General features: G+C 42.6%; 1 pseudogene; it reads left to right on the plus strand.

The window, feature by feature from the left end:
- Positions 1–8,240: 8,240 nt before the first annotated feature.
- LOC134732843 (transcription factor NF-E4-like) lies at positions 8,241–12,528 on the plus strand (annotated as a pseudogene).
- The last annotated feature ends 4,373 nt before the right edge of the window (positions 12,529–16,901 follow it).

Here is a 16,901-nt window from a genome sequence, read left to right on the forward strand (position 1 = left end):
AAGGTTCACCGAAAATGAACTGACTAAAGGCAGTTTAATATGAGAAAGGTGTACAAAATTTATTTCATGCGCATGGGAGAAAATCACAGAAGTATGGTTACCCAATAACCCAGTGAAGCCCAGATGCTTATATACCCTTCTTTATAGGGGGAGATGGAAAATGGAGGTGATTTTTTTGAGGGGTAGTGATTATTGGGGAGAATGAATAGATCCTTGTAACTTGTAAATGATTCCCTTTGGAATCTGAATGAACTAGATATTATCTTGTGAAAAAGTCTGTCCAGGTGTGGTTGCATTCCTCAATCTTCTTTTCTGTGACAGATAATGAGATTTCAGGGAGGGGAAAGAAGGCAATTGTGTTCTCTTTGGCAGGTGCAGTCTTAAGGTAGATAGGGGAATATCAGAGTAGAGTCTGTTCCAGCATCTTCTGACCTTTAACGGTCTTTAATTTAAAGGAATCATCATATAACGGTGTCGTATTTAGGAGTGAGGTTCCCTGGGCTCCTTCAATTGCATATTTCTCTCTATCGGCCTTTTGGGGACTATAAAAAAGGAGTATATATCTAAATACCTTGTTCATGCTGTGCATAATAGGAATTCTATATAAGTTAGTTTTCTTCTTGCTTCTTCCACTTTTTACCTTCAGCATCTTTCTATGTCAATGTGATTCAAGCAACAAATTCATCCTGGTAGATTTTAATTAATTAAATTTATATTGTATAGATTACTTTGTATGTTCACATACACTATCCTAATTTATCTTCTTACTGATGTAATGAGGTTAGCTGAGGAGTCAGAGAAGGTACCAACCAAAATGGGTGCACACTCGCGTGCACATACACACACACATTTAGACATGTTGGTGTGCCCTAGATAATTGTTATCCAATTTTTATGGATAAAAAAACTGGGGTCCCAAATTCAAGTTACTTACAAAAGCTGACAAGTCCCTTCTCTTTATACCCTTTCCTGTTTTTCACATGTTTAACTCCTGTTTGTTCTGTTTGTCCTTCAAGGGTCACACATGACAGTTTCTTCCCCTTTCCTGTCACTACCAGCTCTGCCAGCCTGGGTGAGGTGCTCCGTGTCTGTGCTCCCGTTGTTTTCTGTGCATGTGTATCATAGCCCTTATCACACTGTGTATACTTGTCCTCCAATTCACTGTATACTCCTTGATGAAAAAGAACCTTACTTATTCATGGTCTTTTTGCACAGTGTTTTATATGCAATATGTTAAAAATTACCTGCTGAATGAAAGAGCAAAAGTTAATGGTGATTGGGAAATTGAAATTATTCAGGAGTATGTGTTAAAAAATCTAGGGATTCTTTAGATGGAAAGAACCAGGATCTATTAATTTTTGTGAGGTAAGGGGTGTGTGTGTTTGTGTGTGCGTGTGTGCACACATGTGTGTAAAGACAAAGACTACTGTTTAATTATTGATGTTACCAAACAAAGCTTGGATCTATGTGCCTGGTACACAAAAAAAGGCAAACACACCAGGATTTTCAGCAAAAGAAACTGAGTCATTTATTATTGGTCACCAAGCAAGGAAGATGGGCAGCTAATGCTGAAGATCTGAACTCCCCAGTGACTTACGAGCAACGGTTTTTAAGACAAGAGTACATTTTAAGAAAGCAGAAGTTACAGGCAAAATCATAAATCAACATGAAGAGTTTATATATTTGATTGGCCCAAAAAGGTGGGATATCTTGAAGTAGGGGATCACGAGTCATAGGTGAATTTAGAGATTTGTTTTTGATTTACAATAGGCTAAGGAAGCAATGCTTTGTTTAAAAGCTTGGGGTTCAACAGAAAGGAATTTTAAGGTTTAGCCTGTGGGTGTGATGCTCCCCAGGACCCCCAGGAAGAAATTTAGGGCAAAGAATGGTGATCAGATACTAGTTCTTAGTTTTTCTCTTATCTGAGGTATATGCAACAATGTTTGGCATTTTTCTTTCTTTCTTTCTTTCTCTTTCTTTCTTTCCCTTTCTTTCTTTCTTTCTTTCTTTTTCTTTCCTTCTTTCTTTCTTTCTTTCTTTCTTTCTTTCTTTCTTTCTTTCTTTCTTTCTTTTTTTTGAGATGAAGTCTCACTCTGTCGCCCAGGCTAGAGTGCAGTGGCATGATCTGGGCTCACTGCAACCTCTGCCTCCCGGATTCAAGTGATTCTCCTGCCTCAGCCTCCTGAGTAGCTGGGATTACAGGCACCTGCCACCATGCCTAGCTATTTTTTGTATTTTTAGTAGGGACTGGGTTTCACCATGTTGGTCAGGCTGGTCTTGAACTCCTGACCTTGTGATCCGCCCACCTCAGCCTCCCAAAGTGCTAGGATTACAGGCGTGAGCCACCAGGCCTGAATGTTTGGCATTTGTCATTTGGAGAGTCCAGGTTTCTGAAAAACAACTCAAGTCTGTACGTTCAGATGTAATCTTTTAGTTTTCAGAGGCAACGAAAACACCATATGACTCTGACTCGCTTGGGAGGCTATTGTTGAAGTTATTGCCATCTTCTTGGTTATCAGGTTGTTCATTTATTTTTGCTAACTAGGTGCCTAGAATTGTTTTAAAGGGACTAGAGATATGTATTTTTTAAATTTTATGCTTGGGGAGAGGTCCCAGCAGGCCCCTAAGAGGGGTCTTTGCTCTATCTCATTGACACGTGAGACTGTATCAATTCTTTATAGTACTTCTAAGCTAGTTTAATTGGTGTATACAGAATATGTCATGCTAAAATAGACATTGTGTAGGATCCAAGGCCTTTGGCCCTATAAAGTTTCCCTGAAAAATCAACGAACCAAAGACTGATTAATTAAAGAAAAGGCATAAAAATTTACTTACTGTGTATACACAGGAGGCTTCAGAATGAAGACTCAACTTCCCAAGGAGATACAGAAGCTTATATGCCATCTTGAGGTTACAGAAAGAATAAGGGCTTAGATTCCCACAAAACCAGTTATGGGAAGTGGGAGAAGAGGAATTCTCTTGAGGAAGAATGAATGGATAGAGAACAGAGGTTAAATGATAAACAGTTCTCTTTGGAATCTGAATAAGCTTGTGAGGCATTATCTTGTAAGAGTTGGGTCAGGTATGATTATATTCTTTGTCTTGTCTCTGCCATAGATAATGAGATTATAGGCAGGAGGAAAAAAAATTGTTCTCCTTGGTGGGCAGAGACTTAAGGCAGATAGGGGAACTTCAGACAACAACTTTGCCCTGTGCTTTGAGAGAAACAGTCGGGGGTGGGAACATGCCAAGGGGACCTTGAGGCTTCTTCAGTTTTTCTGAGCAACAACAATTATAATCCTTGGAGAAAAATAAAAGTCACAAAAAATAGAGTAAATGTTATTTGTGGAAAGGGGAAGAGTCAAACTTATCCTTTTGCTCTTCTAATGGTGCTTGACAAGAATGAATCACAGTAATAGGAAGGTAGGCTCATCCTTCCTAAGCCATCAACAGAAAGGTGGCTTTCTTCCTCTTCCACAAGCAATTTTACTTCAAAGAAGACAGCAAGGGAGTGGCTTTTTTATATGGATATGGGGAAACCTTGATAAATGAATCTGATTCTAAGTGAGGGGAAGGGAGAAAAGTAGAGGAAGATTAAGTTCATATCCAAAATGACTCATTTTTCTTGATTCTCTGTAGGCACTCCTAGAGAGAGAGCTGGGCACTCTGTGGAGTTTCTTTATATGACCTGAGACCTTACTCTAGTGGCACAATTATACCGGTGAGAATCACAATAGACTATATTTGCATTCATCCTGGGGACAGCTTTGAATTCACCCACACGTTATAATAAGTAGAACATTTGCCCACAGATTTCACATTGCTCTAGTGTCTTAATGATCTTCCCCCAGTGCCTGTGATAGACTTAAACATAATAGAAGCCAATTTTGACTCGAATTCAATGTTCTCTGTAGGAGAGGATGACTGAAGTTTAATTATAATTCCTTTATACCAAATGTGTATGCATTCTCCAGTATTTGATGGGATTCCTCCAAAATTTCCATCTCAAAATCAGCCCATCAGTAGAACAGTCACATGCTGCCCAGTTAATTATAATGGAATGTGATGATTTGGGGCTGTATTCCAAACAGAGCACCATGACATCTATACAAACAAGCTTCTGAAAAGCTAGTAAGACAAGGGTCTTTGTGCTATTTCAAATGTTTTTATTTTGTTTTGTTTTTTCTCCTTATGTAAATATGCCAAAGATGGACTAACAAAAAATGTTGGTTATGTAGTTTTTTTTGTTACATATGTAGGCCATTTCATTGCCCCTCATTTTCTCTGTCTCCTATGTACAGCTAGGAATAAAACTCACAGTTCTTCCAAGACTCAGAAGTTTAAAACATATTCCAGCACATGGTAGATTTAAAACATACTCACTGTTACTTTCAAAAATTACATTTTCCCAATGTAAGTGTCTTTTAGAAGAGTGCATAATGGACTTTGCGGTAAAGGCAATAATCAGTCTTTGTGTTTATTTTGTGTCTCCTAAATCACAGACCTGAATAAAAGATGCCACATAGAAAACCGTATTTCATAAATTAAATTGATACTTTGTGGATTACTATGTATGTTTAACATACACGTATGTGGAAGGGGATGGTTGAAGGTGTATTCCCCAAATAATACAACAGAGGGACTTTAACAGAGAAGGCAGGAGAAGTATCAATCTGAATGGACACTATAAGAAATGTTGCTGGGCAACTTCCAGAGGTGCAGCAAGGATGGAAACACTTTTAAAGCACTAGAAATATTACAAAATGAGCAAAAGTACATTTGTGGACCTGGTCTGGTACAGGTAGAATATGAACGTATGAAAATATTTTGATGAGCCACTTGGAGCTGAAGGTAAGATTGCAAGAGGTGGGCTTGAGTGGCAATAGATAATCATACACTACCTCTAAGGAAGGTGGGCCTGGTTAGCCAAAAAGTTTTTATTTTCTTTAATGAATGATGCTTTGAGACTTTTTCACCAAAGATGAATTTTTCAGGGAAATAGAAGACAAACTAAACATTACTGTTAGAGTAGGCAGACAGACATAAGCAGGAAAGGGAGCTCCCAGGGGAGGAAGATCTAGAAAGTCTTGCATCCCAGAGACCACCCCAAACATGCATGCTAACTGAGCAGAGAGGAAGGGAAATACCTATGGCAGAACAGAACACCCCTTAAGACACCCAGTAATTACTCATTCTATGATTGAGCTGGTCAGAATGTAGCTAGCTACATGCTGATAAGAAGGGACAAGGGACAAAAGGAAAATTCCCGAAAGACGTGCAGGCACAATAAGTACAGACTTGACCACTATATGACCTTCCTGGGGTGGCAGTAATTAGCAACACTACCATTAGGTACGAGTCATATTGATCATCAGGCCCCACACATGCACATCTACCGACAGCAAGGGAGAATCCAACAAACCTGGGCAGGAACTGGGGGATAACAAAGGCAGAGACTTAAGACAGAAGCAGGAAACAAGAAAAAGGCAGAGACTTAAGATAGAGGTGGGAACTTAAAGAAAAAGTCTGACATAATAAAAACTTCAGCACAGAACTCTCAGGACTATTCCTAGCCATGTGAGCCTGCTCCTCTCTTGGAGTGTACCTTTATTTCCTTAATAAACCTTTTTGGCTCCTTTACCAATTGGTCTCTTGGCTGAATTATTTCCTTCAAGAAGACAAGAACCTAGGATCCTTCACTTCCTGGTAACACTAAGAAAGTGCTCTTTCCTCTATATCCCTTTCTCTCATTGTGCTCAGTATTATCTCCAAATAAATGTTGGATAAATACCTAAATAATTCCAGTTTGTTGGGGTTCAATATTATGCACTGGACTTACATTCTCACAAGTCCATTTCTCTAGCCCAGTGTATGCAGTTTCAGCCAATTAATGACTTAGGTTCTAGTTGCAGAGTGACACAGAATCAAATTATTTTTTCTTCAAATGAGTGTGCTTGTATAAAGAGATTCAGAATCAGAAGTGTAAATAAATCCAAAAGAAGCATTAATATCCTCTTCTACTTCTGTACAGGTATTATAGGCACAGTCTGGTGAATTGTTGCCTTGGCTTATTAGTTTCAAAAGGCTTAAAAAAGTCTAATCTGAGATTCCTTATGAAAAAGTTCTAGCAAAGCCAATTTAAAAGGAGCCTATATGGTCAATCACTATTTTTGTTGAACTTCATGCAAATAATCAGACTAAATAGCATAAGTCTAGAACTTATTTTACTGATAAATTGGTCTTATTCTGATTTCTCTTTTGGTAGAAAAGGGAGATGTGAGACAGAAGAAAAGTAGGTTTCAGAAGACAACTATAGTACACCTGTTGTTAAATTCTAACCCTGACTGTCGTTTTTGAGTTTTGATTATTTTCTTACAATTTGGACTGAATCCTGAATATTTCCTGCCATAACAAGTCTGTAAAAAAGGGCCTCAATGTAATTATAGTTTTTAGTTGACTTCTCAAAGGAATAGGTTTTTATCTCTCGTTGTTTTATTTTTTCCAATAAAACAAAAATTATGAAATTTTGAAGACTACAGATGATTTAAAAAATGATAACTGTTAAAAAATTCAGTGACTGCGGACTATTGAGGAATGAGTCTCCCCAGAACTGAGGGATAAAAAATATCTATTTTTTTTTTTTTTTTTGAGATGGAGTCTCACTCTGTCGCCCAGGCTGGAGTGCAGTGGCCCTATCTCGGCTCACTGCAAGCTCTGCCTCCCGGGTTCACGCCATTCTCCTGCCTCAGCCACCCTAGTAGCTGGGACTACAGGTGCCTGCCACCACGCCCAGCTAATTTTTTTGTATTTTTAGTAGAGATGGGGTTTCACCGTGTTAGCCAGGATGGTCTCGATCTCTTGACCTTGTGATCCGCCCGCCTCAGCCTCCCAAAGTGCTGGGATCACAGGTGTGAGCCACCGCACCCGGCAAAAGTATCTATTACTCTAATCTCAGCAGAGGGTGATCATCAATGCTTCTATGGGAAGATTTTTAACCAACAGAGGGACATGAAAAAGAAAACTAGCTCAGAACAATCTGAGAATTATGTGAGATATACAAAATTTACCAGGCCCAGAGAAACATGAGTATGGGACTTTAGTTATGCCCTCTACACCCATGCCTGGGGACAATTGTTTAAAAACATTTCATTCCTGACTAGTTGCCTCAGCCATTATCTTATGTTTCCAGAATTTGTGATACAAAGAATAATGTATAGCCAATCAATAGCTTGTTGTTTTAATGTAAATTCCTAGTAAACAATGTAGGAACTGCCCCTTCTTTTCCTTTAAAAATCCACTTGTCTAGGCCAGTGTCCAAGAGTTTTTCTCAGGTTTTCTTCTAGGATTTTCATAGTTTCAGATTTTACGTTTAGGTCTTTAATCCATCTTGAGTTAATTTTTATGTATTGTGAGAGGTGTGTGTTCAGTTTCATTATTCTGCATGTGGCTATCCAATTTTCCCAGCACCATTTATTGAATAGGGTGCCACTTCCCCAGTGTATATTTTTATTGACTTTGTTAAAGATCAGTTGGTTGTAGGTGTGCGGCTTTATGTCTGGGTTCTCTGTTCTGTTCATCTGTGCGTCTACTTTTATATTAGTATCATCTTGTTTGGGTTACTGTAGCCTTGTAATATAATTTGAAGTCAGATAATGTGATGCCTCCAGCTTTGTTCTTTTTGCTGAGAATTGCTTTGGCTATTAGGCTCTTTTTGGTTCTATATGCATTTTAGAAATGCTTTTTCTAATTCTGTAAAAAATGACATCGGTAATTTGACAGAGATTGCATTGAATCTTAGATTCCTTTGGGCAATACGGTCATTTTAACGATGTTGATTCTTCCAATCATGAGCATGGGATTTTTTTTTTATTTGTTTGTGTCATCTATGATTTCTTTCTTCAGTGTTTTATAGTTCTTATAGAGATCTTTCACCTTGTTGGTTAAATATATTCCTAGGCATTTTACTTTTTTGGTAGCTTTGTAAATTGCCTTCTTGATTTAGTCCTCTGCTAGATTATTATTGGTGTATAAAAATGCTACTGATTTCTGTATGTTAATTTTATATCATGAAACTCTACTGAATTCATTTATCAACTCTAAGAGTTTTTTTGGTGGAGCTTTAGGGTTTTCTAGATATAGGATCACACTGTCAGTGAACAGAGAAAATTTGACTTTCTTTTTCCAATTTGGATGTTTCTTTTTTTCTTTTGCTTGATTTCTCTGGTCAGGACTCCTAGAACTATGTTGAGTAAGAGTGGTGAAAATAGGCATCCTTGTCTTGTTCTAATTCTTAGAGGGAATGCTTTCAGCTTTCTCCATTAAGCATAATGTTGGCTGTGGGTTTGTCATATATGGTGTTTATTATGTTGAGGTATGTTCTTTCTATGCCTAGTTTGTTGACAATTTTTATCATGAAGAAATGCTGAATTTTATTGAATACTTTTTCTGAATCTGTTGAGATGATCATACGGTTTTTATGCTTAATTTTGTTTATGTTATGTGTCATGTTTATTGATTTGTGTATGTTGAACCATCCTTGTATCCCTGGGATAAATCCCACCTGATCATAGTGTGTTATCTTTTTGATGTTCTATTGAATTATATTTGCTAATATTTTGTTGAGGATTTTTGCATTCTCAAAAGTAAAAACAACGAAAATAGACAAATGAGACTTAATTAAACTAAAACCTTCTGCACAGAATAAGAAATAATCAACAGAGTAAACAGACAGTCTACAGAATGGGAAAAAATACTTGCAAATGATGCATCCAACAAGAGTTAATATCAAGAATTCACAAGGAAGTCAAACAACTTAACAGGAAAAGAACAAATAACCCCATTAAAAACAAGCAAAGAACATAAACAGACATTTTTCAGTAGGAGACATACAATCGGCCAACAAACATATGAAAAAGTGCTTAACATCAATAAACATCAAAGAAATGCAAATTAAAACCAAAATATGAGCCATCTTACACCAGTCAGAATGGCTATCCTTAAAAAGTCTAAAAATAACAGATGTTGGTAAGGATGTGGAGAAAAGGGAATGCTTCTACAGTGTTGATGGGAATGTAAATTAGTGTAACATTTATGGAGAATGCTGAAAGATTCTCCCCGGGGCCTGAAAGCTTGAAGGGATGAGTAACTCCTCCCTTCTCAGGCCCAGTCCCAAGGTGCAAGGCTACTTGCACCAGCAGCGTGTGCCAACAAGATAGCAGAAGCAGGAAGAGAGCCAGCCGGAAGACACCTGCTCTTGCTGGAAGACACATACCTCTGAAGATTGAAAAAGAGGCCGTCCAGGTACTATGTAGCAGTCGCATCAGACTGGGACACTTCCTGTTTACAGGAGACCATAAAACCCCTGCTCCATCCTCATTTGGTGCTGATGCCATTTTAGGCCTCAGCCCCCCTGCACCCAAGTGCTCATTAAAACAACATGTTGCTGGGCTGGGTGCGGTGGCTCACGCCTGTAATCCCAGCATTCTGGGAAGCCAAAGCAGGTGGATCATGAGGTCAGGAGACTGAGACCATCCTGGCTAACATGGTGAAACCTCGTCTCTACTAAAAATACCAAAAATAGCCAGGCGTGGTGGCAAGCGCCTGTAGTCCCAGCTACTTGGGAGTCCGAGGCAGGAGAATCACCTGAACCCGGGAGGCGGAGGTTGCAGTGAGCTGAGATCGTGCCACTGCACTCCAGCCTGGGAGACAGAGTGAGACTCCATCTCAAAAACAAAACAAAACAAAACAAAACAAAAAAAAACAAAACAACAACAACAAAAAAACCATGTTGTTCCACACCGCCTTGTGTTGTCTGTTGGCGTGCTCTCGGTGTTTGAACTGATACAAGAACCTTACATCTGGTGCCGAAACCTGGGAGGGGTTCAGGTTTGCGTGCCCTGTGGACCTAACCCTCCATCCTGGAGGGCAGGCCACAGCGGCAAGACAAAGGAAGCTCCTCAGCCTCCAGTCGCCTTTTCGTGCATGCACATGGGTCACCGATCTCACCTGCCGGTAAGTTTCCCAGGAACCCCATTAACAGGGAAAAATCTACATGGCCTCTCGGTTTCTCCAGTCCAAAAATCCAATGTTGGTTCAAGAAGGCTCTGGCATGTGCTAGGCACTCGCTAATCATTTGGTCTTAGGGGAACACCTCTAAGCCATTGATCCCATTCCGGGAATGAAAAAGACAGTGGTGCCAGTCACTCCTTTTATCGTCTCCCTCTGGCATCCAGGACTGTCTCCTTTTCCCTGTTCTCCTGAGCCTACCCTCTGTTACGGGAAATTCCCAGTCTTCCATTCCAAAGGACGGTCTTCTGGGCTGCCTCATAAAAACCTGCAAACCTTAGGCCACAGGCAAGATATCCACCCTAAGCGCTTTGTCTGTTTTTGCAATTCAGTCTGGCCACAATACGAATTGGATAATGAGTCCAAATGGCCCACAAATGGAACATCTGACTTTACAATTTTAACTGATTTACACAATTATTGCCAACAAATGCAGAAATGGGGAGAAATTCCTTATGACCAGGCCTTTTTGCACTCAGATCACAGCCCGACCTCTGCAATTCTTGCTCACCTGTTCTAATCCTTCCCCTCCATTCTCGCTGCCCTAATCACCTTTCTCCTCCCAACCCTACCTCTTTTTTTTTTTTTTTTTTTGAGATGGAGTCTCGCTCTGCAGCCCAGGCTGGAGTGCAGTGGCGCAATCTCGGCTCACTGCAAGCTCCGCCTCCCAGGTTCATGCCATTCTCCTGCCTCAGCCTCTCTGAGTAGCTGGGACTACAGGCGCCTGCCACAACGCCCGGCTAATTTTTTGTATTTTTATTAGAGACGGGGTTTCACCATGGTCTCGATCTCCTGACCTCGTGATCCGCCCACCTCGGCCTCCCAAAGTGCTGGGATTACAAGCGTGAGCCACCGCGCCCGGCCCCAACCCTGCCTCTTTCTCCTCGTTGGATCCAGCAGACTGCTGTTCACCCCTCCCAGCCCCTACATCTCCCTCTCAACTGTCTTCTTTACCCCCCCAAGCTTCCTCTTTATCTTCTCAGCTGCCATCTTCTCAGCTGCCATCTTCCCAGTCGCCATCTTCTCAGTTGCCATCTTCCCAGCTGCCGTCTTCCCAGTCAGCAGTATCCACCTCTTTTCCTACACTGTCCTCTCCTCAGGACAATTCTAGTATTTCCTGTCCCCATTTTCCTCCCCTACTGCCCTCTCCTGAGGCTTGTAAACCCATCCCACCACCTTACGCACCTATCTATCCTCCATTGCCTGTTAATTCAACCTCTCTTCCCCCGTTCAAACCCTCAGCAGGAACCACTTCTAGCTTCTTCCTTCTCTCCCACTCACTCTCTCAGGCGCCATCTTTGGCCTATGCCCCACCCTTACTTCAGCGCTGGTGCTAGAGTGCCCCCTTTAGGAAGTAGCAGGAGCTGAAGGTATTGTTAGAGTTCATGTTCCCTTCTCCCTCACTGACCTCTCTCAAATTAACAAAAGACTCGGTTCATTCCCAGAAGACCCTACCTCTTATATTAGGGAGTTTCAATACTTTACTCAGTTTTATGAACTAACCTGGCATGACCTCTACATTACACTCTCTTCCACCCTAACCCCAGAAGACCGGGACTGTATCTGGACTCTAGCTCAGGTGCATGCTGATACAATTCATCACCAAGCTTTTGCCCAGACTACTGGTGCAGAGGCGGTCCCCAACCAGGACCCCCAGTGGGATTATCAAGACAGGGCCTCTGGATGCCGCCTTGAGACCACATTGTGTGTCTCCTTGCAGGACTCAAAAAGGGTGCCCATAAAGCAGTAAACTATGAAAAACTTTCAGAAATCACCCAAGATCCTGACGAAAACCCAGCCCTTTTTCTCTCTCATTTAACTGAAGTCATAAGAAAGTGTACCAACCGCCACTGCACCCTAGCCTGGGCGACAGAGCGAGAATCCATCTCAAAAAAAAAAAAAAAAAGAAAGTATACCAACCTAGACCCAGCCAGCCCAGAAGGAACCACTATCCTAAACCTTTGGTTCATCTCCCAATCCACCCCCAATATTCAGCGCAAGCTTCAGAGGCTTGATGACGGCCCTCAAACCCCACAACGAGACCTTCTTAATTTAGCCTTCAAAGTCTTTAACAATTGTGATGAGGAAAGTACAAGGCAAAAACAGGCAGAGTTTCAAATTCTTGCCTCCGCCATCAGGGGCCCTGCAGGCCCATGGGGCAGCAGCTCCCCACAGAAGCCTCCTAGCAATCCACCTTCACCTGACACCTGTTTCAAGTGTGGCAATGAAGGCCACTGGTCCAGACAATGCCCCAACCCAGGTAAGCCCATCAGGCCATGCCCCCTCTGCGGAAGACCCCACTGGAAGTCAGACTGTGAGTGGCCTCCTCAAGGACTGCCCCTATCCCTTCCTAAGCCAGCCAAAACCTCCTACTCAGATCTCATTGACCTTGCTGCTGAAGACTGATGGTGCCCTGGAACGGATGCCCCAGCAACTACCATCTCTTCATTCGAGCCAAGGGTAACTCTGATGGTGGCAGGTAGGCCAGTATGTTTTTTCATTAATACCGGGCCAAACTACTCTACTTTACCTAATTTCTCAGGACCCACCCAGTCCTCCCAAGTCTCTGTTGTGGGAATTGATGGACAGGTCTCCAAACCCCAAGCCACCGCTCCACTTTTCTGCTCCCTTCGTACCTTTTCCTTCACTCACTCTTTCTTAGTCCTGCCCTTATGCCCAACTCCACTCCTAGGAAGAGACATCCTTTCAAAACTCCACACTATTCTCCACTTCCATATTCCCCATAGTACCCTATGCATCAACCCAGAACCCTCCGGGGCATCTAACTTTCTTCTACTCCTCCAACCTCCCACCTTAAAACATGCAACTTTTCCCTATCCCCCATCTGTAGTTAATCCCGCTGTTTAGGATACTTCCACACCCTCAGTTGCAGAACACCACACCCCCGTCTGCATTAACCTTAGAGAGCCCACCTAGTTCCTATCACAGATGCAGTATCCCATCCCCCAAGCCACTCTGGCAGACCTAAAGCCTATCATTTTTCGCCTCCTTGCCAGTCACCTACTCTGCCCAACAAACTCCCCTTTTAACACACCAGTTCTACTGGTTAAAAAGCCAGATGGAACTTAATTAGTCCAGGACCTCAGGCTCATTAACCAAGCTGTATTCCCAGTATGTCAGTGGTTCCTAACCCATATACTTTCCTTTCCGCAATTCCCTCCAATACCACCCATTTTTCTGTTCTAAACCTAAGGGATGCTTTTTTTTCACAATTCCTTTACACCCTGATTCCCAAAACCTCTTTGCTTTTACGTGGGAAAACCCTGACACCCACCTTTCACGTTAGCTCACCTGGTGCATACCACCTCAAGGTTTCAGAGACAGCCCCCACCTTTTTGGAAAGGCCCTTGCTCACAATCTCTGTATCTTATCCCTAAAACTGTCCACTCTCCTTCAATATGTTGATGATCTGCTTCCGTGTAGCCCCTCAAAGAGACTGCCACACCCATACTATCTCTCTTTTAAACTTCTTGGCAGAACGGGGGTATTGGGTATCCCCTAAGAAAGCACAAATATTCACTCCCTCAGTCACCTATCTAGGCCTAACTCTTACCCCGCGAACCCGAGGGCTCACAACCAACCACATATCCCTCCTCCAGTCTCTCCTCCCTCCGCAAACTAAACAAGAAATTCTCTCTTTTCTAGGATTAGCAGGATATTTTAAGTTCTGGGTTCCCTCCTTCGCTCCACTTGCCAAACCATTATACTAAGCTGCTAAAGGCCCTCTCCATGAGCCTTTAAAACCTGCACAGCCTATTACCCAACCTTTCCATCTACTCCAAAAGGGTCTCATTTCAGCCTCTGTCCTCACTCTCCCAGACCTCACCAAACCTTTCTCCCTCTATACCTACAAATGGCATGGAGTTGCATTAGGTGTTCTAACCCAGTCTAACGGTTAATTAGTCCAGGACCTCAGGCTCATTAACCAAGCTGTATTCCCAGTATGTCAGTGGTTCCTAACCCATATACTTTCCTTTCCGCAATTCCCTCCAATATCACCCATTTTTTTGTTCTAAACTTAAAGGATGCTTTTTTTCACAATTCCTTTACACCCTTATTCCCAAAACCTCTTTGCCTTTATGTGGGAAAACCCTGACACCCACCTTTCACCGTTAGCTCACCTGGTGCATACTATCTCAGGGTTTCAGAGACAGCCCTCACCCTCCAGGTTGTTGCCTACCTCTCTAAACAGCTTGAAGCCACAGTTCTCAGATGGCCTGCCTGCCTCTGAGCATTGGTGGCAGCTGCTGTCCTCACCCTTGAAAGCGTAAAACTATCTCTCCATGCCAACCTAACAGTTTATTCAACCCATAACATCAGAGACATGCTGGCTCACCACAGTGTACTGTCTCATCTCTGCCTCACGGCTCCTCCAGCTGTATGCTCTATTCATAGAAACTCCCCACATGACCATGCTAACCAGCTCCTGTCTAAACCCAGCCATGCTCTTACCTGAAGCTACAACCACCCAAGACCCTACACACTTCTGTGTGAACACTGTTCAAACCTTTCTTATGCCTTTTCCAAACCTAACCTTCCAGATGTCTCTTTACTTGGTTTGTATATGGCAGCTCCATCCGATATCAAGGATGCTGACATGCTGGCTATGCTATAGTGTCACTCCCTCACACTACTGAAGCCAATCTGCTCCTCCTAGGCACCACCTCCCAAAACGCTGAACTCACTGCTCTCACTTGTGCTCTCGCTGTAGCAGCCAGACAACAGATCAACATAGATTCAAATTCTCATTATGCGTTCCACATATTGCAGTCATACTTATCCATCTTGAAAGAACAGAGTTTCCTAACTGCAAAAAAACACTCCTGTCATAAATGGCTCTCTCATTAGCAAGCTCCTTCAAACTGCCAGGCTCCCACAGAAAGTTGCCATCATTCATTGCAGGGGCCACCAATCCCTGGACAATCCTATATCAACTGGAAATGCACTAGCAGATCAGGTAGCCAAACAAGTAGCCCTACAACCCGTGCAAGGCCAGTTTCTGTCTCTGTCCTTGTTCTCTCCACTTTACTTCTTGGAAGGAAAGGAGGACTTCCGAGCCCAAAACCTTCAAAGGCAGGGACCATGGTATGTCAAGGAAGGGTGCTTTGTTCTTCTTCACTCTCAAACAATCTCTATCCTCCAAAGCCTCCACAACTCTTTCCATGTCGGTTACAAACCTCTTCTGCAACTTCTCTGCCCTGTTCTCACTTGTGCTCACCTTTCCAGCCATGTTCGAGAAATTACCCAGTCCTGCTCTATCTGCCACTCAGTGTCACCCCAGGGCTCCCTCTGGCTGCTGCCTTTTCCTACCCACCAAGCCTGGGGCCAGGTACCTGGGCAAGATTGGCAAGTAGATTTCACTCACATGCTGCCCGATAAACGGCTCCGCTGTCTTCTAGTCTTTGTCTGTACTTTCTTCGGGTGGGTGGAAGCATTCCCAACAACTTCAGAAGGTGCAAATATCCTCACACAAACTCTCGTCATGCATGTAATTCCCCATTTTGGACTCCCAACATCCATCCAGTCCAATAACAGGCCCACCTTCATCAGCCAAATTACCCAAGACATCTCTACATCCTTAAGAATAAAGTGGGTTCTTCACACACCCTACAGGCCTCAATCTTCAGGCAAAGTTGAAAAAATTAACTCAGTCCTTAAAGTGCAGCTCACCAAGCTGGCTCTAGAAACCCTCCAGTCATGGACAAAACATCTCCTTTTCACCCTCATAAGACTGCGCAACACCAAAAGCACCCTCTTTTTATAGTCCCTTTAAAATCATGCATGGCTGAACTTTTATCTTAGGACCTCCACCCTTATCAGACTCTGAGCCACTCGGGAATTACCTCCCCTCCTTAATCCAGACATGGTCTTTCGCTCGTGAAGCAGCAAATGAGGCCACGCCTCTCCCTGTTGACACCTTCTTGTCCTCTCAGCGTAACCGTCTTGCAGACACAGACGTGTTTATCTGCCAGTCCGACCCTCACCAAAAGCTACAACCAAAGTGGACAGGCCCCGACACTGTGATACTCAGCACGACAACTGCAGTGAGATTCCAAGGACTCCCCACCTGGTAGCCCCAAGGCTACTACTTCCTCCAAAACACTAACAGCAGGAACATCCTCGGAGTCCCTGTATATAATAACCTAAACAAAGAAAAATGATCCTTAAAGGTAGGAGGAAGCCAAAGATGGCAAGAAGATGAATGGCCTCTGCAATGGATCATCGAATATTGTGTTCCTGTCACTTGGGCTGAGGATGGTTCATGGGGTTATCACCCTCCTATATATATGCTAAATAGAATAATTAGACTACAGGCTGTTCTAGAGATAATCCCTAACCAAACCACCTTAGCCCTGGAAATGCTTACACAACAACAAAACCAAATGCGTGCGGCAGTTTATCAAAATAGGCTAGCACTAGACTGCTTATTAGCAGAAGAGGGTGGGGCCTGTGGCAAGTTTAATATCTCCAATTGTTGTCTTAACATAGACAATAATGGAGAAGCAGTACTAGAAATCACTGCAAACATCAGAAAAGTAGCCCATATATCAGTCCAAAACTGGAAGGGATGGGACCCAACAAACCTTCTAGGATGGTGGTTTTTTAATTTAGGAGGATTTAAAAAGCTGGTAGGGACAGTAATCTTCATCATTGGGTTCCTCCTGTTTCTCCCCTATATTATTCCACTAATAATAAAAGCCATTAAAACTGTTGTTGAAACTACAGTTAGCTGCTAGACAATCCAGACGATGCTCCTGTTATGACACCATGGATACCAACCCATCTCTCAAGAATATCCCCCAAAATTAAGGTTTT

This window comes from Symphalangus syndactylus, chromosome 17, assembly GCF_028878055.3.
Source record: "Symphalangus syndactylus isolate Jambi chromosome 17, NHGRI_mSymSyn1-v2.1_pri, whole genome shotgun sequence".
Taxonomy (NCBI): domain Eukaryota; kingdom Metazoa; phylum Chordata; class Mammalia; order Primates; family Hylobatidae; genus Symphalangus; species Symphalangus syndactylus.